Below are 23,339 nucleotides of genomic sequence, written 5' to 3'. Positions count from 1 at the left end.
ATCAATTCCAGTTTCTTTTGTGTTTGCGCTGCTGTTTTCCTTGTGGAATCTCTTTGGTGCAACCCTTTTTGTTTTCTGTTCAGGTAATTAACTTATAAACCCCTTCTTTTACTAAGGCTGACGTGTCCATTATATTATACTTATGAACCCTGCTTCCAAAGCCTTCCATCCCCGTGAGAGTCCCGTTGGCCAGAGGGGGGTCCCCATGGGAGTCCTGTGGGTTAGGGGGGATTCCCGCGGGACCCACGGGATTCCTGTGATCCCCGTTCCCATGCAGACCTCTAATTTGAATGTCCTGACAAATATTTTGCAGATAGCAGAAGGAAGAATTGCAGGCCTCCCAGGGGTGTGGCTGAAACAACCAGATTCCAGCAATAGTTAACCGCTATATACTAGTACACAAATTTGCATGCAAAGGTTATACGAGTAGATCAAGGTCAGTTGCATGCAGTGGTGTGCTGGAGCTGTTTGTTAAGTTTTTAAAGAATTTTGGGAACTGGTTGTTCAAGTAGGCCCCCTGTGGCTAAATTAACAAATTTTGGTTCAGGTCCCCTCTTGAACGCCCTTTCCTTTGCTAGCGGGGATGTCGAGCCCTGCCAGCAAATTACAAGGGTTGCTTGAAAAGTTTGGTAAATTTCCATGAGATGGTGCCGCAGTTCACTAAGGGCTTCTTTTACAAAGGCGCGCTAGTGGTTTTAGCGCGCGCTAGCCACTATCGCCTCCTTTTAAGCAGGCGGTAGTTTTTCGGCTAGCGCGCGCACTATAGCTTGCGCTAATCTTGTGCGTGCGCTAAAACTGCTAGCGCAGCTTAGTAAAAGGAGCCCTAAGTGGCGTCGCTGTTGGCTAGCTTCATTCTTCAAACCATCCGTGACAAAGTTTCGGCAAAATGCAACACATAGGGCTCCTTTTACTAAGGTGCGCTGACGTTTTTAGCGCACGCAGGATATTACCGCACGCTCCGCGGCTAGAACTAACGCCAGCTCGATGCTGGCGTTAAGGTCTAGCGCGCACGGCAATTCAGCGCGCTAGACCACATTTGAATCAACCGCATTCGTATTTATCACAAAAAGGGGGACAAAATGAGTTCCGTGCCGTGATAAAACAATTTTATTTGAAGAAGTGGATGGCCGTGCAGATCAAAGCTAAGTTGAAAGCTATGGCTGGATAAATAAGTCTAAACATGGATGTACATGCACCAAAGGTGAAGCGTGATCCAGACGCCCAATTGAGGTCACTATGAAGCATATTTTTGAAAAAAAATCCATCATATTGTTATGGAAGACCACCAAGTAAAAGTGCGTGAGATTGCTGAGACTGTAGATATCTCAAGTGAACAAGTACACAATATCCTGCAGGAAAAATTGCACAGTTGTTGACTGTCGACCAGAAATGCATATGAAGGGACATTTCAAAGCAGTGTTTAACGATGTTTAATCACACTCCGCAGGAATTTTTGCATTGATTCATGACCATGGAAAAAACTTGCTACCACTATACACGCAAGTCGAAGCATCAGTCAAAGCAGTGGACAATGACTGGTGAAAGTGTGGCAAAGAAAGGAAAGTGATGGCCACTGTTTTGTGGGATTCCCAAGGAATAATCCTGATCGACTACTTGGAAAAGGGTAAAACAATAACAGGAGCCTATTATGCAACATTGTTGGACTGTTTGAAAGATGAGTTGAATGCAAAATGGCCAAGATTGGCCAACAAAAAAGCACTCTTTCATCAGGACAATGCACTGTCCCACACATCAACCGTTGCAAGGGCAAAATTGCACAAATTCGGCTTCAAATTGATTCTTCATCTTCTCTATTCCCTGGACATGGTCCCATCTGATTTTTTTCCTGTTCCCAAACTTAAAAATTTGTCTCGGAAGAAATTTTTGTCGAATGCGGGTGTCATTTATGTTGTCAATGAGTATTTTCCAATGAGATGGAAAAAAACTGAAAACTCACTGGACTAAGTGGATAGCCCTCAATGGAGACTAAGTTGAGAAATAAAACTGATTTTTTTAAAAAATGTGTCTAACTTGCTTTTTTACCAAACTTTTCAAACAACCCTCATGGACTGCTGCTGCTTGTTTCTGGCTCTGATGAAGACTACATTTATATGGTGCAGGGGGGAAATCTCAAATCATGAACAACATGTCGAAAAGTGCTCAGATCTGTCAGGAGACCAACATGGATCAGAACAATCTATAGTTCAAGTCTCATCTTAGAATCAGTCATAGCATGTCATTTGCTGGTGAAGAAAGTAACTCACATATGCAAAAAGATAAATTTGATAAGATATATATTAACTTAGCTTAATAAAGGTTCCGAGTCTTGACATGGACCACGCTTTGCTTGATAGTTGCTCCAGGAAAACCAAATGTCATGATGTCTAGTATTCAGTGATCCAGGAGATGTCTCTGTGTAGATTATATATATAGGACTCTTGAAGAACTTTATTTGGCTGTTAGGGCTTGGCATCTCCACCAGCATAGGTATGCCTATTGAGCCCATATTGAGGGGAGGAAGGTGGAGAGAGAGGAATGTGTTACCCCCCCCCCCTCACACACACACACATAAATTGCAGAGCTGGCTATGCCCAGAGAGAGCTGGTTGATAAAAATGTACCAGCATACCAGTGGTTGCATGTGTAACTTAATTCAATAATAGGTTAATTGGCGTTAATAGTTAATTAGCGTTAATTGGTGTTAATTGGCGTTAATAGTCATTTATTGGCTTTAATTTGTGCTGTCACCAATTAGCATTTATACATGTAACTGCCGTTAGTCGCTATTCCAGAAGTTGCTTGCGATACAGATAAAATACACCGTTATTCAAGCCGACTACTTGCTTTCTTGGAGACTCGGAACACCACTCCGGGCTCACTACCTTCACAGCCCTGTACGTTCTTCACAGGTTGCAGTTATTTTATATAAACGTTTTTGAAATATCTTAACTAGAAAGTGCAGCTCAGTGCTTCATATCATTTTAAAGTGATTTTTACCAAACAGCTATTTTTTAGCTTATAAAAGTTATTTAGCTTAATATGTGATCTTATGCTATCACTTTAAAATGACATGAAGCACTGGGTTGCACTTTTTATTTAAAATATTTATATAAAATAACTGCAACCTGTGAAGAACGTACAGGGCTGTGTACATAGCGAGCCCGGTTCTGAGGCTCCAAGAAAACAACTGTTCATTTAAGGATGATACACTGAAACTGTTGTATGTTCGCTTAATTACATGTTAAATTTACTCTCCCCTTTATTTTAAACTTTGTACATCGCTTAGAAGTATGATAAGCGATCAAATACATTTTTAAATAAAACTTGAAACTTCCAGAAATGAGTGTCCTCAGGCAGCGTTAAGAACATAAGCAATGCCTCTGCTGGGTCAGACCCGAGGTCCATCATGCCCAGAAGTCCGCTCACGCGGCGGCCCAACAGGTCCAGGACCTGTGCAGTAATCCTCTATCTATCCCCTTTTCCAGCAGGAAATTGTCCAATCCTTTCTTGAACCCCAGTACCATGCTCTGCCCTATGACGTCCTCTGGAAGCGCATTCCAGGTGTCTACCACGTGTTGGGTAAAGAAGAACTTCCTAGCATTCGTTTTGAATCTGTCCCCTTTCAACTTTTCCAAATGCCCTCTTGTTCTTTTATTCTTTGAAAGTTTGAAGAATCTGTCCCCACTTAGACACTTACACGCACACACATGTAACAGAGCCCCATGTACACACTTGCAGCTGAACACCCTACCCCCACCCCTATTTGGCCTGTTTGGACTATACAAGAATAGGTTCAAGAATAATCCTTGCAGGCGCAGAAGCAGAAATGTTAAAACTTTTGCAAATTATGGGTTGCACTTGCAGGCGCTTTAGTTCTTTCTCGGTGGCACCGTAGTAGAGAGAGTTGCAGTAGTCTAGGTGGGGCAGTAAGACGGCTAGCGCCACCTTCCTAAAGCTGCTCTGGGACAGGGCCGGTGTGATTGATCTTAGTTGTGTCAGTCTGAAGAAAAGTTTCTTTGCCAGAGAAGCAATCTGGCCTTTGAATTTCAGAGCAGAATCTAGTGTAACTCCTAGCACCTTTGAGGAGTTTGTTATCGCAAGCGTCTCGTCTGAAGATAGCCCGAGTTGCAGGCTGTAGTCACCAAACCAGAGCATCCTGGGCTTTTGTTTGTCAATTTTAAGGAAGTTGCTATGGACCCAGGTACTTGGGCTTTCAACGGCAGCTCTTATAAGGTGCATAGCGTCTTCTAGACAAGTGTTCTTCAACCACAGAACCGGTGCTGGTCTGCAGAAATTTGCTGCCGGTCCACAGGGCCGGCACATGCATCAGGCCCGAAACAGTGTTCTTCAACCGCCTGTCCGTGGTGTGATTGATGTGGCCTTATCTTCGGGCCAGCTCCCTCTTCCTCGCTGCCGCATTGCACAAAGTCGCGGGCAGCGCTCCTACGCCTGAACCGGAAGCCTTTTCTCTGACATCGCAACGTCAGAGGGAAGGTTTCCAGATGAGGCACGGGACGTGCGAGGAGCCGCTGCCCACGGCTTTGTGCACTGCGTCAGTGAGGAAGAAGGAGCCAGCTCGAATATAACACCAGGGGCGGCATAAAACAGCCAGGCGGGAGCAGGCCAGAAGGTAAGGCACAGCATGGAGGAAGGGAGACAAAGGTAAGGGGAATGATTTTATTTTTTAATTTAGTGATTGAATTGTGTCGATTTTGAGAATTTACTTCTGCTGTCTGTATTTTGCACTGTTCAGGAAGAAATGCATTTGTTTCTTTTTCTCTGGGGTTGTACTGCATGCAGAGTCTTGCATCTTAGGGTTTGTTTGTATATGTTAGTACTTTTAGTTTTTGGTCCCGTATTCGCAAAGGGATTATCTGGTAGGGATGAATGTTGAGAAGCATGCAGTGTGCTTTGTGTAATTTACGATCAAACAATTTTTGTATTGATGCAAAAAACAAATTTAAGAATATAGCTTTGTGTAGTTTAATTATGTAGTTAACCATTATGTGTTAATAAGATTATATTGTGTGTGTATATATGACAAATGAATGGAAAAAATTGTGTTGTAATTAGTACTATTATGAGGGGCGAAGAAGGGCGGGGTCTGGCGCACGATGTAGCCCAGTGTTCTTCAACTGCCGGTCCACAAAATAATTATTTTATTTCTGCCAGTCCATGGGTGTAAAAAGGTTGAAGAACACTGTTCTAGACCATGGCTACACAGCTGACATACAGTGCTGTATGCAGAGTGGAGAGAGAATGAGTTAGGGCAGGGGTACGGAACTCCAGTCCTCGAGAGCCGTATTCCAGTCGGGTTTTCAGGATTTCCCCAATGAATATGCATTGAAAGCAGTGCATGCAAATAGATCTCATGCATATTCATTGGGGAAATCCTGAAAGCCCGACTGGAATACGGCTCTCGAAGACTGGCGTTCCCTATCCCTGAGTTAGGGCATTCTGGGAGCGGTACCATCTATATATATTATGGGGGCAATTCTGTAACTAGGCACACCCTATTAGGTACCCTAATGCTAATTGGGAGCCCCCATTCTATAATGCGTCTGGGTGCCCAGTTTCTGTTACAGAATACTGGCATAAACCCACATTGGGAGTGTGTGGCACAGTGGTTAGAGCCACAGCCTCAGCACCCTGAGGTTGTGGGTTCAAATCTCACACTGCTCCTTGTGATCCTGGGCAATCTCCCCCATTGCCCCAGGTACATTAGGTAGAGTGTGAGCCTGCCAGGACAGATAGGAAAAATGCTTGAGTACCTGAATGTAAACCACTTAGGCAATAAGTGGTATATAAATGCTAAAATAAAAAAAATAAAAATAAAATACCTAAAGTTAAGACATGTCCATTTATGCCAAGTCCAATGGCAGGCGCAAATGGGCAGCGCTGAAGTGGAACCGCTCTTAAGTGGTCCCTTATAGAATGGCGTGCAGCGCACTTGTGGCATAATTGCTGGGTTTCTGCACACTTACATGGGCAAGGCGTGCGTGCCTGCACACGTGCAGTTGTAAGATTGCATTTCGCCCCCTAGAGGCGCTGATGTGCATGACGTTTATGTGTAGATCACATGGAGCAACTCGATATTTGGCACTTCTCTATATAACTTATATGTACGGTTGTAACTGTATAGACAGTGGAGCTCACTTTGCTTATATTGCTGGTGAGTAAAAGAATAATTTCAGAGGTGTAGATAAGACATTTCAAATTATTCCCTAGCTTTTCTTCATTGTATAAAATGGAACCTTATCCTACGATGGGAGGGGTGGGGGGGGGGGGGAGAGTGTGACGCAGTGGTTAAAGCTACAGCCTCGGCGCCCTGAGGTTGTGGGTTCAAACCCAACTTGATAGTAGCTCATCTTACTGTGTTATCCCCCACATCCCCCCCCCATCCACACACAGTCCATTACCTAAGAGAGTGGATAATCAGTAAGTTAAAATCAAGAACAGACAATAATATAGATGGAGATAATTTTTTTAAAGGAAACTTCACTTTGCATCCTAGTCGCTGTTTATAAAAATAAAGAGTTGATATCCAGCCCATGGTGGTACGTGACTGTGTTCACAGCTGAGTGAACTGTGGATATTCAATGCCAGGTATGTTTGGCCTCTGGCATTGAACATCTGGTTGCTGCCCCAACCCTGAAGCTAACTGGTTGTTATTCAGACCTTAAGAACTTAAGGATTGTCATACTGAGATAGACCAAAGGTGCATCGAGCCCAGTATCCAGTTTCCAAAAGTAGAAAACCCAGGTCCCATGTACCTAGCTAGAACCCAAGGAGTAAAACAGATTTTATGCTGCTTATCATTACATTACATTACATTAGTGATTTTTATTCCGCTTGTACCTTGCGGTTCAAAGCGGATTACATAAGAAGAGAACTGGACATTTCCAGGAGGGTACATGACAATAGAGAATACAGATTGAGGATATAGACTTAATGACAGAATGATGGTAAAGACTTAATAACATCGGAAGATGTTTTGAACAGCAGTGTTTTGATTTCTTGGGGGATGGGGTGAGGGAGATTAGGTAGATTGTATATACTTTTTGAACAGCAGTGTTTTGATTTCTTTACGGAATGTCTTGAGGTCGGGTGTTGTGGTTAACAATCTGGTGATGGAAGGTTCGAGTTTTGCTGCATGTGTTGCCAGGAGGCTATCATAAAGCTTTTTGCGATGAGTACCCTTGAGTGGTGGGTATGAGAATGATGGAATAAGGAATAAGCAGTGGATTTCCCTAAGCCATCTCAATAATGGCCTATGGACTTCTCTTTTAGGAAATTGTCCAAGCCTTTTTAAAACCCAGCTAAGCTAACAGATTTCACCACATTTTCCGCCAACGAATTCCAGAGTTACATTACACGTTGTGCGAAGAAATATTTTCTCCAGTTTGTTTTAAATTTGCTACTTATTAGCTTCGTCGCTAATTGACAATATCTTATTGCAGTTAATTGGACTTAATTGAAAGTTAGGCTTCTAACTTGAAAACGTGATTCTATAAAAAGGCGCCTAGTCCAAAATGCGTAGTTAAAAGCGGGAGTGGTAGGGTGCGGATCATGAGCAGGTTGTCACGTTAGGCACCTGTTTTTGATTTAGGTGCCGTTGTGTGCTTTTCAGAGGTGATAGTCGTCAGTTCAATCGATTTTGAGGCTTGCTCCTTCCAGCGATTCTTGACAGTGTTTTGTTTCCAGCACGAGAAGTTCTTTGTGCATGGGAATCGCATCAATCCACCACGGTGGTTTTATTGCCAAGTCCTAGGCTAAAGACCACCATCAGGACCCCTGAGGAAGACAAAACAGTGCCGAAACACAGCCCATATAGGGCCCTGTTCACACGGTATAATCCGTGTATAATAAGCATATGGTGTGAATATTGACATAAGTTTTATATTAAATGACATTTTGTAAATAAACTTTTGCACTTCAAATCTCCTGCATGTCCAGAATCATTTTAACATGCCGGATGTTGATTGGGGTATCCCTATTGCAGGGTCTTTTAGAAGTAGGGAGATCCTGGATTCTCTACAAGGAGAACTGTTCCAGCAGTTGGTAATGGAACCCAGTGGGATGGGGTCATACTGGACTTAATGCTTACAAACTGGGAAAGTGTTTCTGATGTTGCAATGGGTGATCATCTGGCATCCAGTGATCACTGCATGGTACGGTTTAATATTAAGATGAGTATAGAAAGGGCTCATTCAAAAGCAAAGGTTCTAGACTTTTAAAAAACTAACTTTGTCCACATGGGGGATTACATCAAAGAATTGTCTTGATGGGAACGTCTGGAAGGAGTGAAAATGCAGTGAAAGGAGTAATTGTAAGAGTGATAAATCTTTTTGCAAGGGAAGTAAGTAAGAGGAAAAAAAGGTCACTTTGGTTCTCAAAAGTAGCTGAGAAAGTAAGGAATAAGAGGTTAGCTTTCATAAACTACAAAAGATCACAGAAAGAGGGAGACAGACAAAAATATCTAGAAAAGTTAAGAGAGGCTGGTCTTGAAGTCAGGAAAGCAAAGATACAAATGAAAAAAAAAATAGCTGACGCGTTAAAATGGGGAGACAAGACATTTTTTTTTAGATATATTAATGATAGGAAGGAGTGCAAAAGTGACATTGTGAGACTCAAAGGTGAAGGGGAGAAATATGTAGAAGCTGATAAAGAAAAGGCTGAATTTTATCCACGCTCTACATCTGCTGTTGTTTACGTTTTACTTTTTATACTCCTAAACGTAAGAGTTTACTGAAATTCTGAGCATAAATTTCAGTTCTCAGCTTTAGAATTGGCCATTTCAGGAGTTAGACGCATAAATCCTTTGAATGTTGAGTGCTGTATTTCTTCTTGAAGCTGACGACCATGACTACAATACAGTAGGGTCTGTAAGAGCGATATCGCCCTCTTTGTTCATCTTCCTCCTGTCTCTCCTGCAGTCTCTGATTTTTCTCTGGGCTTGTTGTCCTGTTCGCGGAGTATCTCGAACCTGTGGAGGGATGAAATCCAGGGAATGCTGCAAGGCAGTGAGAAATCAAGGGAAGTAAAGTATATTTTACTCTAGCTTAATTTATATTTATAGTCAACAGAAGGGGAGGAAGAAAAGCTGTAGAAAAACTGATTTTCCAGTCCAGCCAGGGCCTTCTTCAGAGATCTGTGTCACACAATAAAAACTTCTTAGTCACACGGGAATTGGTGGCACAGGGTGGATCTGAAAATTTCGGCAGTTTCTGCCAGTTTCATCAAGGCTTTGTTGTTATGCTATTTATTTGTTTTGGGTGAAATTGCTCTTTAATTACCAAACTGCCAAAGGAAATAAGACATTGGCATTAGTAAATGTTTGGTGGGGTAACTCCCATTCTGAAGACAGAAGAGACCGAGTCTCTGAAAAGAAGCATGTGGGTCCTAAAGGGAAAAGGTTACAGGACAACTCAACCTGACTGGAAGAGGGGGCTGTGGGAAACCTGCTCTGAGGCTGTAAATGTGATCTCATGTTTTTTTTGTCTCCGTAATGCAGAAAAAGACTCCTTGGGATCTGGTCTGCCATTCAGGGCCTCTGGAGGGAGGAGAGCAAGGGGGCTCGAGATTTCCCCAGGGCCCAGCCTTCCAAGGGGAGACTGGCGCCAGCCATAGAAAAGCTGACCCAGGCTCCTTGGTTCTGCCATCTCCATCCCCTCCTTCCCTTAACAAGCCTCTCTTTGAAGGGAGTCGCCGGCAGCGGAGGCAGCGACTTTCACATGCTGTCCTCATCTGTCTGGGAGCCTATCCCTCTGCTGCGGCAGCAATTTACACGAGAGGGGGGGGGGAAAGATCGCGACACCGGGACAAATTTTTCACCGTCCCCGTAGGAATTTAATTTCCCCGTCCCGTCCCCGTGATTTTTGTCGCTGCCCCATTCCTGTAAGCTCTGCCTTAACCGCACAAGCCTCAAACACTTTTGCTTTTAAAGCGTGTTTAGGCTGATGCGGATGAGGGCAGGGACAGAAAAAGAAATCGCGCGGAAGGGACGGGGGAAAATTTGTCCCCGTGTCATTCTCTATTCCTGATCAGCTGCACGCAGTGTGCGCAAGTCACTGGGAGCGGGATGAGGCTGGACCCTCAACACTGTTTGGTCCAGGCCCGGCTTAGTCTCTCGGCGGCCCTGCTGACATTGACCTATGTACAATTTCAGTTTTTTTAAACTGTAAAAATTTGCTGCTTCACTGTTAAAATGCAAACAGGAAGGTCGCTCAAAAAAGTGAGTGTGGAGGATATTCAAAACAGAAATTGCCATAGAAACCCCACAATATTTGCTTAGATCGACACAAGGACAGTTGGTAGCAGTGTTCAAATTTTTTTGGCTATACATTGGGCTTATTCCCTATCTAATTGAACAAACTCATCATCTTCGTTTGCTTCTGGGTTTTTGTTTTTTTTAATTAAATGAAATATTCACACAACTAGAACAAAAGGCGGAGTCCAAAGACATTAGATTTGTTTACCTATTTCTTTTACTGTTGAATGTTTGTAAAGTAGAACAACCCTTTTTTTTTTTTCCCCAATGAAACCCTGAAAAAAAAATTAACCCTAAGTAGTTGGGTAGAGAGGCTGAAACTTGAGCTGGTGAAAGGAAGGGGCACAAGACTGAAAACAGAGAAAGAAAGGGAGAATTTCTGTAGCTACAATAGGAGAATAAGTGAAAGCGCTTCCAATACACCCTAAAACACCTTGGACTAGGTGCTGCCCTTGGCATAACACACTGTACTAACCAGAATTGAGCAATACTTAAGGAAAGCAATCTTTCCCAAGAAAAGTAACAGCCGCTTGCGGTGAAGTTTCAGTCAAAATGAGGAATTCTGTATTGGCTAAAGCTGAGTGACTGAGTTGCTGCAGGAACTCTGCTAGTCACAGAGCTTCCCTGATAAACCTTTAAGGGCTACAGCAGGGGTCTCAAAGTCCCTCCTTGAGGGCCGCAATCCAGTCGGGTTTTCAGGATTTCCCCAACGAATATGCATGAGATCTATTTGCATGCACTGCTTTCATTGTATGCTATTAGATCTCATGCATATTCATTGAGGAAATCCTGAAAACCTGACTGGATTGCAGCCCTCGAGGAGGGACTTTGACACCCCTGCTCTACACCCTTGTGTGTATATGTGTTCAGGGGTCTCAAAGTCCCTCCTTGAGGGCCGCAATCCAGTCGGGTTTTCAGGATTTCCCCAACGAATATGCATGAGATCTATTTGCATGCACTGCTTTCATTGTATGCTATTAGATCTCATGCATATTCATTGAGGAAATCCTGAAAACCTGACTGGATTGCAGCCCTCGAGGAGGGACTTTGACACCCCTGCTCTACACCCTTGTGTGTATATGTGTTCAGGGGTCTCAAAGTCCCTCCTTGAGGGCCGCAATCCAGTCGGGTTTTCAGGATTTCCCCAACGAATATGCATGAGATCTATTTGCATGCAGTGCTTTCATTGTATGCTATTAGATCTCATGCATATTCATTGAGGAAATCCTGAAAACCTGACTGGATTGCAGCCCTCGAGGAGGGACTTTGACACCCCTGCTCTACACCCTTGTGTGTATATGTGTTCAGGGGTCTCAAAGTCCCTCCTTGAGGGCCGCAATCCAGTCGGGTTTTCAGGATTTCCCCAACGAATATGCATGAGATCTATTTGCATGCACTGCTTTCATTGTATGCTATTAGATCTCATGCATATTCATTGAGGAAATCCTGAAAACCTGACTGGATTGCAGCCCTCGAGGAGGGACTTTGACACCCCTGCTCTACACCCTTGTGTGTATATGTGTTCAGGGGTCTCAAAGTCCCTCCTTGAGGGCCGCAATCCAGTCGGGTTTTCAGGATTTCCCCAATGAATATGCATGAGATCTATTTGCATGCAGTGCTTTCATTGTATGCTATTAGATCTCATGCATATTCATTGAGGAAATCCTGAAAACCTGACTGGATTGCAGTCCTCGAGGAGGGACTTTGACACCCCTGTCCTACACACTTGTGTGTGTATGTGGGTGCTTGGGCTCTGCTAATTCTCACATCATTCCTTTTTTGTCTTTCTGTCCTGTCGAAATTTGTACTTCTTCCCTTTTTCCGCTTGTGTGAAAAATTCATTTTGCTTGCCAGTTAGTATTTTAACCCATATTAATTTAATTTTTATTATGTGTACCGCTTAGATATTGAATAAGTGTTTTATCAAATTTAAATAAACTTGAAACTTCGCAGTGAATCTCTGAGAATCTAGAGACAAAGAATATTCTGCCAGATAAAAGCCTAATGGTTCATCTTTTCTACTCAGTTCTATTCCCACTACAATACTTAGGCATTAGAAATAGAGAATAAAATGGAGCCAAATTTGTCTCCGTCTCCACAGAAACTCATTTTCCCATTCCGTCCCATCCTGCTGAGTTCTTTTCCTGTCCCTGCCCCATTCCTGCAAGCTCTGTCCTCAACTGCACAAGCCTCAAACACTTTAAAATCATAAGGGTTCGAGGCTTGTGCGGTTAAGGCAGAGCTTACAGGAATGGGGCAGGGACAAAACTTGCGGGGACAGGAAATTTGAGTTTCTGCAGGGACGTTAGATCCATATTAACCCTTCCTTCATGGGTTCAGTTTCCCTTTGTCTGAGGAGAATCCATTGAAGGGAATCTAGGATCTCTGTACTTTCCATCCCATCGTGGGATATTCGAGAGCATGGAACATTCAGAATGTCCTTACTGGGGACGCTTCAGCATCCCAGGGAGATATGACTGGGATTTGTAGAGAGCAGGATCTCAAAGAAGGATAACTGTGATTTGATAGGGAAACGTATTTGGTAACTGTGAGATTTTTCTATTGGAAAATACATGTTTTGTTCTTATGGGGAGGGGGATTATTAAAGTATGTTAAGCTTTTGCACTTATCAAACTGTAACAGCAGCAGTTCTCATAATATGTAGTGAGTGCAAAGGTTATGCACTATTGGAAAAATGCACCGCATTCCTCTGTTTTTGCCATTCAGAAAAACTCTTTACCATGCGTTGTTTATTCGCAGTTAGAGCAGGAATGCACCTGTATTTATTGCTCAATTGACAGCACATGGTAGGTACCAGGTAACCAAAGGAAAAACAACGAAGGCGACCTCTGTGCTCAATAGATTTATTGGTTTCAAGACTCGACATGCATCAGAAGTCTTAACAGAAGAATAGATTTTATTCAGTAGCCCTCTATCATCTTATGGAGTTAGAACATAAGAATTTCCACTGCTGGGTCAGACCAGTGGTCTGTCGTGCCCAGCAGTCCGCTCCCGTGGTGTCCCCCAGGTCAAAGACCAGCGCCCTAACCGAGACCAGCCCTACCTGCGTACGTTCTAGTTCCGCAGGAACTTGTCTAACTTTGTTTTAAATCCCTGAAGGGTGTTTTCCCCTACAACAGCCTCCAGAAGAGCGTTCCAGCTTTCCACTACTCTCTGGGTAAAGAAGAACTTCCTTACGTTTGTACGGAACTTAACTTTAGAGAATGCCTTCTCGTTCTCTCTACCCTGGAGAGGGTGAACAACCTGTCTTTATCTACTAAGTCTATTCCCTTCATTATCTTGAATGTTTCGATCATGTCCCCTCTGTCTCCTCTTTTCAAGGGAGAAGAAGCCCAGTTTCTCTAATCTCTCACTGTATGGCAACTCCTCCAGCCCCTTAACCATTTTAGTCGCTCTTCTCTGGACTCTTTCAAGTAGTGCTATGTCCTTCTTTAAGTACGGTGACCAATGCTGGACGCAGTATTCCAGGTGGGGGCGTACCATGGCCCGGTACAGTGGCATGATAACCTTTTCCGATCTGTTCGTGATCCCCCTTCTTAATCATTCCTAGCATTCTGTTCGCACTTCTTGCCACCGACGCACATTGCACGGACGGCTTCATCAACTTGTCGGCCAGTACTCCCAAGTCTCTTTCCTGGGGGGGTCTCTCCGAGTACTGCACTGGACATCCTGTATTGGTGCTAATTAGAATCAATTACAAGTTGCGTGTGTAAATTTAGGCACTGGATCTGCACCTAAATTTTATGAGGGTGTCAAAAGGGGAGCGCAGAAATGGGTGGGTCACGGACACATCCGGGCGTTTCTTTGCATCCACACCTAAATGTAGGCATGTTTTCATTGGTGTAAATGGCAGCGCCTAAATGTAGGCATGGTTCCTGGGCCTGAGCGCTGTTCTATAAACCACTCCTAACTTAAGCATGGTTTATAGAACAGAGCTTTATTAAGTGCAGTGTATAGAATTCAGCATAACTTGGTATCGACGTGCCGTACCTTTACACACTCATAGATACATCAGCCATGGACCCAGTGTTACTGTGGGTTCATAAAATACAGATGAAATGTGCATACGTTACATCTGGGAGCCTCGTACATGTACCACCTAGGCTCAGCCTAAATGTACACCTCCCTCTAGGTCAAATACAATAGCACTTCATGCACCTTTCTAGAATAGAGCTTAGAGCATTATTTTCTTTTTTTTTTTTGCATTTACAGTTACAAGGTGCATGTAACTGCAAGTGCCTAGTTATACGAGGGGGGGGGTGAAAGGTTCTCAGCCCAACCAAGAAGGGAATGACATGGATCCCTAAGTTCAACACACTTGGCGCATCGTGTCTGTAAACCTTTCAAAAAATACTCTGATGTCTGGTCACTGAAATACTCTGAATCACCCCAAAATGGTTGCTCTTTCAAATGCTTTTTAAGGTTTGGAAACAGAAAATGGATGGAGCAAGTTCTGGTGAGTAGAGTGGATGGTCTATGCACTGAAACCCCAATTGCATCAAAACATCCATTGTTTTGACAGCCTTGTGCACAGGTGCATTGTCTTGTGTTCCTCTCTTATTTAACCAACCGCTTTAAAAAAGCGACCCCACCCAATATGTTTTACCCCACTCCCACTTTCTCCTTCTCTTCTCAAAACATGTAACTTTTCCCCTCCTTTCCCTTTCACCCTCACTTTCATGTCTGTCCAGTTAATGTTTTTGATGTTCACTCATATCATCTTTAAATATTTATGACTTTTTTCTCTTTTTTAAAAATTTTATTGTTAACCGGCCAAATACCTGTTGATGGTCGGTATATTAAAAAGATAATAAACTTGAAACTCCTTTCCGCAGCTTCCCTTTCTTTTTTTCTTTCAGTGCCTCCTTTAATTGGCACAGCAAGTTACAGTAGTATTCTGCATTAACTGTTTTGCCCCTTGGAAGATGGTCAGTCATTACAAGACCTTCCTGATTCCAAAACACTGTGGCCATGATTTTTCCTGCTGACTTTTGGGTCTTGAATTTCTTTGGCCTTGGAGAACCTGTGTGTCACCAGTGCATGGACTGTTGTTTTATCTCAGGATCATAGTGGTGTAACCATGTTTCATCAACAGTAACTAATCATTCCAAAAAGTTGGCACCAGCTCGCTAAAAATTCTACAAAATCAACTTGGAAGTATCCATTCGATGTCATTGCTCATCAGCATTCAAACCCACTTGACTGACAGCTTCCGCATACCCAGCTGCTCATAGATTAAGCACCCAACATGTTATCTGGATATCTGTAGTGTCTCGGCAATTGTTTTAGCCAATATTCGCCGATCTGCCAAAATCAGGTCATGGACATGGTCAACAATTTCGGGAGTTTGACACCATTTGAGACCCCCCAGACCTTGCTGCACTTCCGTCTTGAAATCTCCACACTGAAAGTTTGCATCTCACTTCTTCATTGTGGAGCATGATGGGCATTTGTCACTCAATGTTTGCATCATACATTCATGGATTTCCTTTGGAGATTTCTTCTGCAGGAATACATTACATTACCTTACATTAGGGATTTCTATTGCGCCATTACCTTGCAGTTCAAGGTGGATTACAAATGGATATTCCGGAGATTAGAAGTATTTAGGGAGTAGTTTGTACATTTCTTTGAGTTGCTAAGGATTACATCTGAGTTGTCATGATATTGGAGGTACATATGTAGTAGTTGCAGGTGATATTTGGGACATTCTTGATTGTGTTAGTTCAGTTTTATGTGTTTTTTGAATAGAAGGGTTTTTATTTCTTTCTTGAAGGTTTTGTAGTCTGTGGTCATGGTCAATAGGTTGTAGAGTTGTTGGTCAAGTGTTGCAGCTCGAGTAGCTAGGAGGTTGTCGGTGCATGGGTTCTCTTATGTCTGGTTGAGGTGGATTGAACTAGTCAATTGTTCCAATAGCTGGGCTATCTCTGTTTATTGCTTTAAATAGTAGGCAGTAAAATTTGAAGTGTATTCTCGCTTGTATTAGGAGCCAATGTGAGTCATAGTATGCCTCTGTGATGTGGTCGAATTTCTTCAGTGAGTGGATAGACTTAGGGCTGTGTTTTGTATTGTTTGTAGTTGTTTTATCATGGTTGCTGTGCACGGGAGATATAGTATGTTGCAGTAGTCTCTTAGACCTAGGATTAGGGATTGTACCAAGAGTTGGAATTGTTTTCTGTCAAAGAATTTTCTGACTTGCCTTAGGTTTCGTGATGCCTCAGGAATTCATGATGACTCAGAGTTCCACACTTTAAAATTCCATGCTTTTTGTTGTCGTGGTTCAGTCAATGATGTGAAACAGTGTCAAAACATAGCATTACAATTCTGGAGATTGGCACTGCAAAATAAAATGACACTCTTTTCAGCTACAGTGTCAAAATAATGCTCAGAATTTAGAAAGCTGGTGGAGCTAAGAACCTTTCAGCACCCCCTCGTATAACGGCTTGCTTTAAAGTAGAGCTGCAAGTTAATCACAGTTAACTGCGATTAATGCATTAGTTATTAATTGCAATTTTAAAAAATTAATCATGTTGCAGTGACTTCTGTCTCCTCCTCCACACATCTTTCCTGCTCTCTTATGTTCCCAACCCCTGTCCTCAATAGGATCCAACAGCTTTTCCCCCACCTGAGATTCATCATCACTCCCCCTCTATGCCGGTCTATCTTAAAGGTAGTCTTTGGTTGGTTTCTGGCCGTGACAGTATTGTACTTACACTGCCAGTGGCTTGATACAAAATTTTCCTTCTGACCTGTCCTGCCCATGCAGAATCAGGAAGTGGTGTCAGAGGAGAAGCAGAGGGAAAGCTTTGGAGAAGGCTGCAAGCAGTGTTCATGGAACACTGTCACTGCTGGGGACAGACCGAATATTATATTTAAGGTAGACCAGTGGGGGAGGGATTGATTAGGGGGCAAATAACGATTTCCAGATAGGGGGAGGGGAGTGAGTTGCAGAACTGGAGGGGCCACCAGTGGAAGCTGTGTCTGAGGCAGTGAGCTCTAGCAGCCAGAGAGGAGTTTGGGTCATGCTGTATAATGGGAGGGAGGAAAGAAGGAAAGAGAGACAGCATGGACCTGGGGAAGAGGAGAGAAAGGGAAGAAAGAGAAAGGGAGAGATATTAGATTTTGGGTGGGAGGGAGGGAGATTATCTAATCTAATCTACTATTTCTGCATCGCACATACCTAGGCAGGCTCAAGGCGACTTACAAAGAGAAGAAAGAGGAATGGAGGGGGAAGGGGAGAGAAAGGGAGGAGAAAAAGGGGGAATATTTGGGCAGGGGGAGATCTGAGAAGTTCAAGTGTCAAAGAGGTTGGTTTTTCCGGAATATGGTGTAGTTGGGTTCTGTTCTGGTCGTTTCAGTGAGGTCATTCCAGATTTTCACTCCTAGGAAGGTAAGCAAAGAGTGAAAGATTTGCTTGTATTGGAGAAGGGACTTTATATATCGTCTTTTTGTGGTTACAATCAAAGCGGTTTGCATATTATATGCAGGTACTTATTTTGTTCCTGGAGCAGTAGAGGGTTAAGTGACTTGCCCAGAGTCACAATGAGCTACAGTGGGAAATAAATAAAATACCTTTAATTATGCAATTAATTGTGATTTAAAAATTCTAAATTGTGTAATTAATTGAGATTTAAAATATATTTATTGAACCTTTTGTCATATTCTCAGGGCCAAATGACCTTACTCTGTGAAAGAATTTGCCAGATGAGAATCCTGTTGCTTTAGAAGGCAAAGCAATAAACCATTGCTGCTTCCCTAGACTGTACATTGTAGAATGGACTTTACCTGGAGAGCAGTCTGAACTTGAGGTAAGAAGTTCCTCTTTTTTTTAAGCAAATCCCTGTTTTTTATTTTCAAATTATAACAATGTTTCTAGCTTCTCTGGTATTACCATTGCCATAGTCCCATTAAATCTTTTTTTTTTAATTTTATAACTAAATTGGTGTTTTGGTACTGGTGGAGAGCTGTTGACACTGGTGGTGAAATTGTTAACACTGAGGCTACTTGAGTGAGAGATGGCTTAGATCAGTGGTCCCCAACCCTGTCCTGGAGGACAACTAGGCCAATCGGGTTTTCAAGCTAACCCTAATGAATATGCATGAGAGAGATTTGCATATAATGGAAGTGACAGTTATGCAGATCTGCTCCATGCATATTCATTAGGGCTAGCCTGAAAACCCAATTGGCCTGGTGGTCCTCCAGGATAGGGTTGGGGGACCACTGGCTTAGATGATGTAATGGTGAGGTATTGGAGATCTCAGAGTGTTGGGATCCTGAGCAGGGATTCCCTTAGCAGAGTTTGTTTGTTTTGTGGTTCCAACGTCACTGGGGATAAATGTGGTTGATCATCGGCGCCTCTCCTCATCAGTAAGGCCAACGCATTTTCTCCAGGTGTGACCTCAAAAGATTCAGTGGTTAGGACACATCTCTATGAGGGCAAAACCTCACAAACTGCATCAGAAATTGAGAAGGAACCATTGGACCTAAGAAATGTGTTGTAATTTTTACAAATTGCATGCAAATTCTTTGATTTGGTTGTCACAATGAAATCTCATCCGGCAGACAGGTCAACATATTTGTACAACTTCTTTTTCTTTTTACACTGTTCTTGCTTTTTGTGCTTTATTGTATGTAATGCCTCTGAGATGAGGGAGAGTCTTGGTGCTGAAACCCTCTGGCATTGCAGGGTGGCACCCAGACAAAGAGATAATTAAAAACAGAATTGAACTGTTTGGCCTCTGGGGGTTTGTAGTCGGTTTAATGATGCCATTCAGTATGCCATCCATTGCTCTGTCTTTCTTTGGGAAATGGGTAAAGAGGAGTGAACAGACAGACCCATGAGTCTGGATTGTTAAAGCTCAATGTGGGTCTTAGCATTGGAATAGAGGATGGTGTAGGTCAGGATTGAGACACTTTAAGGGGCTCTCTCTCTCTACTGGAATTGGAGGGGAAGCTGCAGGGCAGGATGGAGGTGTTTTTTCATGGTATATTTTCTAATCCTCAAAAGTTAGCAAACACAACTACATTTTAAACCTTGAAATAAAAGGAAAGTAAACGATACTGGAGACTTTCTACATCAGGGTCATTTAAGAAAGTTCATAAAGTCCAAGTCTTTTTTGAAAACTCTAATGCTGCAGAAGTCTAATTGTATATCAGGTTGCTGGTTGAGATTCGGAACTGCATATTTTGTTTGCTTCTTCGATTTCACATATGTATGCTTTTCCGAAAACTATTAAAGGCATCTCTTTTTGTAAAATTCTTAGGAAAGTAAGGAAGATGATATTTCTTTTGTAGTTCACTCTGGTGTACAATCTCTTGATGATGCAAAACGCATCGATCGGGTAGGTATTGCGGTCTAGAAATATATTTTAATGTTATTTTTAATGTAATGTAAGAAGATTTAAGAGCAAACTTAAGGGTTTTCTTTTTAAAGATGCATTCAGTGAATAAATGAACTTCTTATACTCTTTTATATTTTATTCTCCAGAAATTTTTTGGTTTTTTTTTTTTCTTTCCCTTTTGCTATCGTTTTTAACCTTAATTGTTTTTCTTTTTATAATAAGATTGTATTTCTTTCCTAGCCTCTCCTCGTGTTTTAATATGTTTGTATAAGTTGGTTTTTTATCATGTTTAGTAGACTTGGTCTTTTTTGTTAGTTATGTCTGTTTCCCCTAACTCTGTAATTTTAATTATTTGTACATCGCCTAGAATTTAGAATAAACGATTACCGGTAATCAAATTTAATAAGAAACTTGAAACTTGAAGACCAGCCTTAAAAGAGGCAATCGAGTACAAAAGAATTTAGCAGCTCAAACCACCTTCACTCGTATTTAAGAAACTGATTTTGAATCTGTGATATCAGTACAAGATTTATGCATTAGAACTATTTGCTGAACTTCAGTGTAGTTTTCGAATGTGTATGCTAAAAAAAAAAAAATTTCTTCCAGTGCAGTAGACCAGTTCTTAAAGCTGTCCTGTTTCAAGATATCCCTAATGAATATACATGAGGTAGAATTGCAAGCTTGTCACCGCTATTATATGCAAATCTGTCTCGTGCATATTCATTAGGGGTATCTTGAAAACCCGACTGGCTGGGGGGGTCCCCCAAGAAAGTTTAACAACCACTGCGGTAGACTAATAGCTTGCAGATTTACTATGGCATTACAAAATGTGCACTGCCACAAACGGTTGTGCACATTACTACGTTAACATGCCACCATTTTTACATATCAAACAAAAGTCTTTTCCTTCTCCTTTCCTGTCAGTACATGAGCAGTTAAAACAAAGCACCAAGAAGGCAGACCCTGGGCACCATTTTCTAAGATGGTGACATCAGGGGCATGAGCGAATGGGCATCACCCTTGCCTTCTGACCAAAGGCTATGTGGGCTTAACGGAGAAGGACAGGGTTTTCTGGATCCATTTGGACCACCAAGGATATTTTTGGAAAGAGTGTGGTTGGGGGGGGGGCCTTCAGAGCCTACTTGAGCCACCATGGAGTGTTTTGGGAAGTTGGAAGGGAGCTTTGGGACCATCTCAACCACATTTTACCTCAGATGGCCCTTTTGCTTCTATACTACCATGTTTACTGCAGTTCAGGGTTATAATAAAGACTCCCTATGAACGGGAATCTTTTTCAGTGCTTTTTCACATGCTTTTTCAGTTATTGCATTAGTGACTCCCATTGACACTGAGAAATGAGCCAAATCTATTGCCATTTTTGAAACACTTAAAACCTTATTTCTTCTCAGGTTAAGAGTAGATATTCAGCCCTGCTTTTTCCCGGGGCTTTAGGCATTTGAGCCAGTGAGGGCCTTAGGCCCCTCCCTGTTCATAACATGATACACCAGGGAGGGAAAGGTCCTCCATTTTGATCTACAAAGCGAGATGGAGTGAGCTTCCCTCCAGCTCCAATTTCTCTAAAAAGGTACAACGGAAGTTCGGAGGGTGGGGGAGGGGTTTGGGGGGACCTCCGGTGGCAGGAAAGAGTGGGCATCCCTCCTGCCTTTTTTATCAGGGGGAGGGGGGGAAGGGGAGGATGGGGGATGTTTGGGGAGGGCACCAGGTACAGGTGTGGGCCTTCTGTGGCAGGAAGGAGTGGGGATCCCTCCTGCCATTTCGCTGCAATGGGTGGAGAAGGGGGGAGGAAGTCACCATGGCAGAAGGAAGTGGGCATCCCTTCTGGCATTTTTACTCGTGCGGGGGAGGTAGGGTCAGCATGGCAGGAGGAAGTGTGCATTCCCCTTGCCGTTTTCGCTGGCGCGGGGAGGTTCGTTCCCGGTGCCAGTTCTTCAGGGAGGGCCGTCATCAGTGTGTGTGGGGGGTGCATGTCTTTCTTTTTCTTCTAATGGGGCAGATATTGTGCATGTGTAATATGCACAGCATCTGTGCCCATTTAAAAAATATATATATTGTACTGTTTAGATGAAATTGTTTCCCTTAAATTTACAAGTTCAAAAGTGAGGGTGGGGGAGGGGGGGTATTTTACTATTACATATTCTATAAGATATTTGATTATATGGTAGGAAAGGGTGGGAAGGGGGGGTGATAAGAATTTATGTTTTGTACCAATGATGATTATTAAGTGATGTATTTATTGTTAATTTGTTTGAACATATGTCACACTTATTGTAAGTTTGAAAATGAATAAAGAATTTTAAAAAAAGGTTTGACAGGTAAGTGACTGATCTTGAGCCATTTTCTGCATCGGGTCGGCAAATGCGATCATCGCTAAAGCTGTCAAAAAAGGTTTAGAGACGATTGCTGGCTTTAGTGCGTCTGGGCCCTGGTGTGATGCTTTCCGTCACTGGTTTAGCTTTAAATGTTGATAAGATATTTAAATGTGGATTGGTGTGTTTTTCTATCAGTCATTGGTTAGATTGGCTGTTGCAGAACTCGGGTATGTTTTAGTTTGATTGTATATTGTAAACTGTTTTGAATCCATGTCAGGTATAGTGGCATACCAACACTAGATGAAGGCTAATATCTTAAATCTTGGAACTGGAGCCAATATTTTCTATAACATTCCAAGAATACTCCTCTATATGTGTTCTCTGTTAACTGCTATTTCACTTCTGGTATTCATATATTCATGATTATTCTTCACGGACCTCAGAACCACCCTCCTCCAACCGTTGTCAGTGCATTTTCTAAACGGGGAGCTTCACAAGTATATATCTCCTCACTGGTCCTTATACTTTTTTTATATATGTAATTTTTAACTTTTTTTACTTTGTTTTACTTAAGTATGTACTTATCTTAAGATAAGTACATACTTAAGTAAAACAAAGTAAAAAAAGTTAAAAATTACATATATAAAAAAAGTATCTTAAGATAAGTACATACTTAAGTAAAACAAAGTTAAAAAAGTTAAAAATTACATATATAAAAAAAGTATCTTAAGATAAGTACATACTTAAGTAAAACAAAGTAAAAAAAAGTTAAAAATTACATATATAAAAAAAGTATCTTAAGATAAGTACATACTTAAGTAAAACAAAGTAAAAAAAGTTAAAAATTACATATATAAAAAAGTATCTTAAGATAAGTACATACTTAAGTAAAACAAAGTAAAAAAAAGTTAAAAATTACATATATAAAAAAAGTATCTTAAGATAAGTACATACTTAAGTAAAACAAAGTTAAAAAAGTTAAAAATTACATATAAAAAAGTATCTTAAGATAAGTACATACTTAAGTAAAACAAAGTAAAAAAGTTAAAAATTACATATATAAAAAAAGTATCTTAAGATAAGTACATACTTAAGTAAAACAAAGTAAAAAAAGTTAAAAATTACATATATAAAAAAAGTATCTTAAGATAAGTACATACTTAAGTAAAACAAAGTAAAAAAAAGTTAAAAATTACATATATTAAAAAAGTATCTTAAGATAAGTACATACTTAAGTAAAACAAAGTAAAAAAAAGTTAAAAATTACATATATAAAAAAAGTATCTTAAGATAAGTACATACTTAAGTAAAACAAAGTAAAAAAAAGTTAAAAATTACATATATAAAAAAAGTATCTTAAGATAAGTACATACTTAAG

At 41.6% G+C, this 23,339-nt stretch overlaps 1 protein-coding gene across 2 annotated transcripts in view; it reads left to right on the top strand.

Moving 5' to 3' along the window:
- The window catches only part of CASZ1 (castor zinc finger 1), a 623,486-nt gene that overhangs the window by 116,606 nt on the left and 483,541 nt on the right, over positions 1 to 23,339 (top strand). For both annotated transcript variants that reach the window (XM_033921948.1, XM_033921949.1), the window contains exon 2: positions 17,959 to 18,098. The gene's annotated coding sequence lies outside the window, so the exon portion shown is untranslated. The remainder of the gene's footprint in view (positions 1 to 17,958; positions 18,099 to 23,339) is intronic.

Source organism: Geotrypetes seraphini, chromosome 15 (genome assembly GCF_902459505.1).
Source record: "Geotrypetes seraphini chromosome 15, aGeoSer1.1, whole genome shotgun sequence".
In the NCBI taxonomy this organism is placed as follows: domain Eukaryota; kingdom Metazoa; phylum Chordata; class Amphibia; order Gymnophiona; family Dermophiidae; genus Geotrypetes; species Geotrypetes seraphini.
Note: the sequence above shows the minus strand (reverse complement) of the source record. Positions and strands in the feature narration are given on the sequence as shown.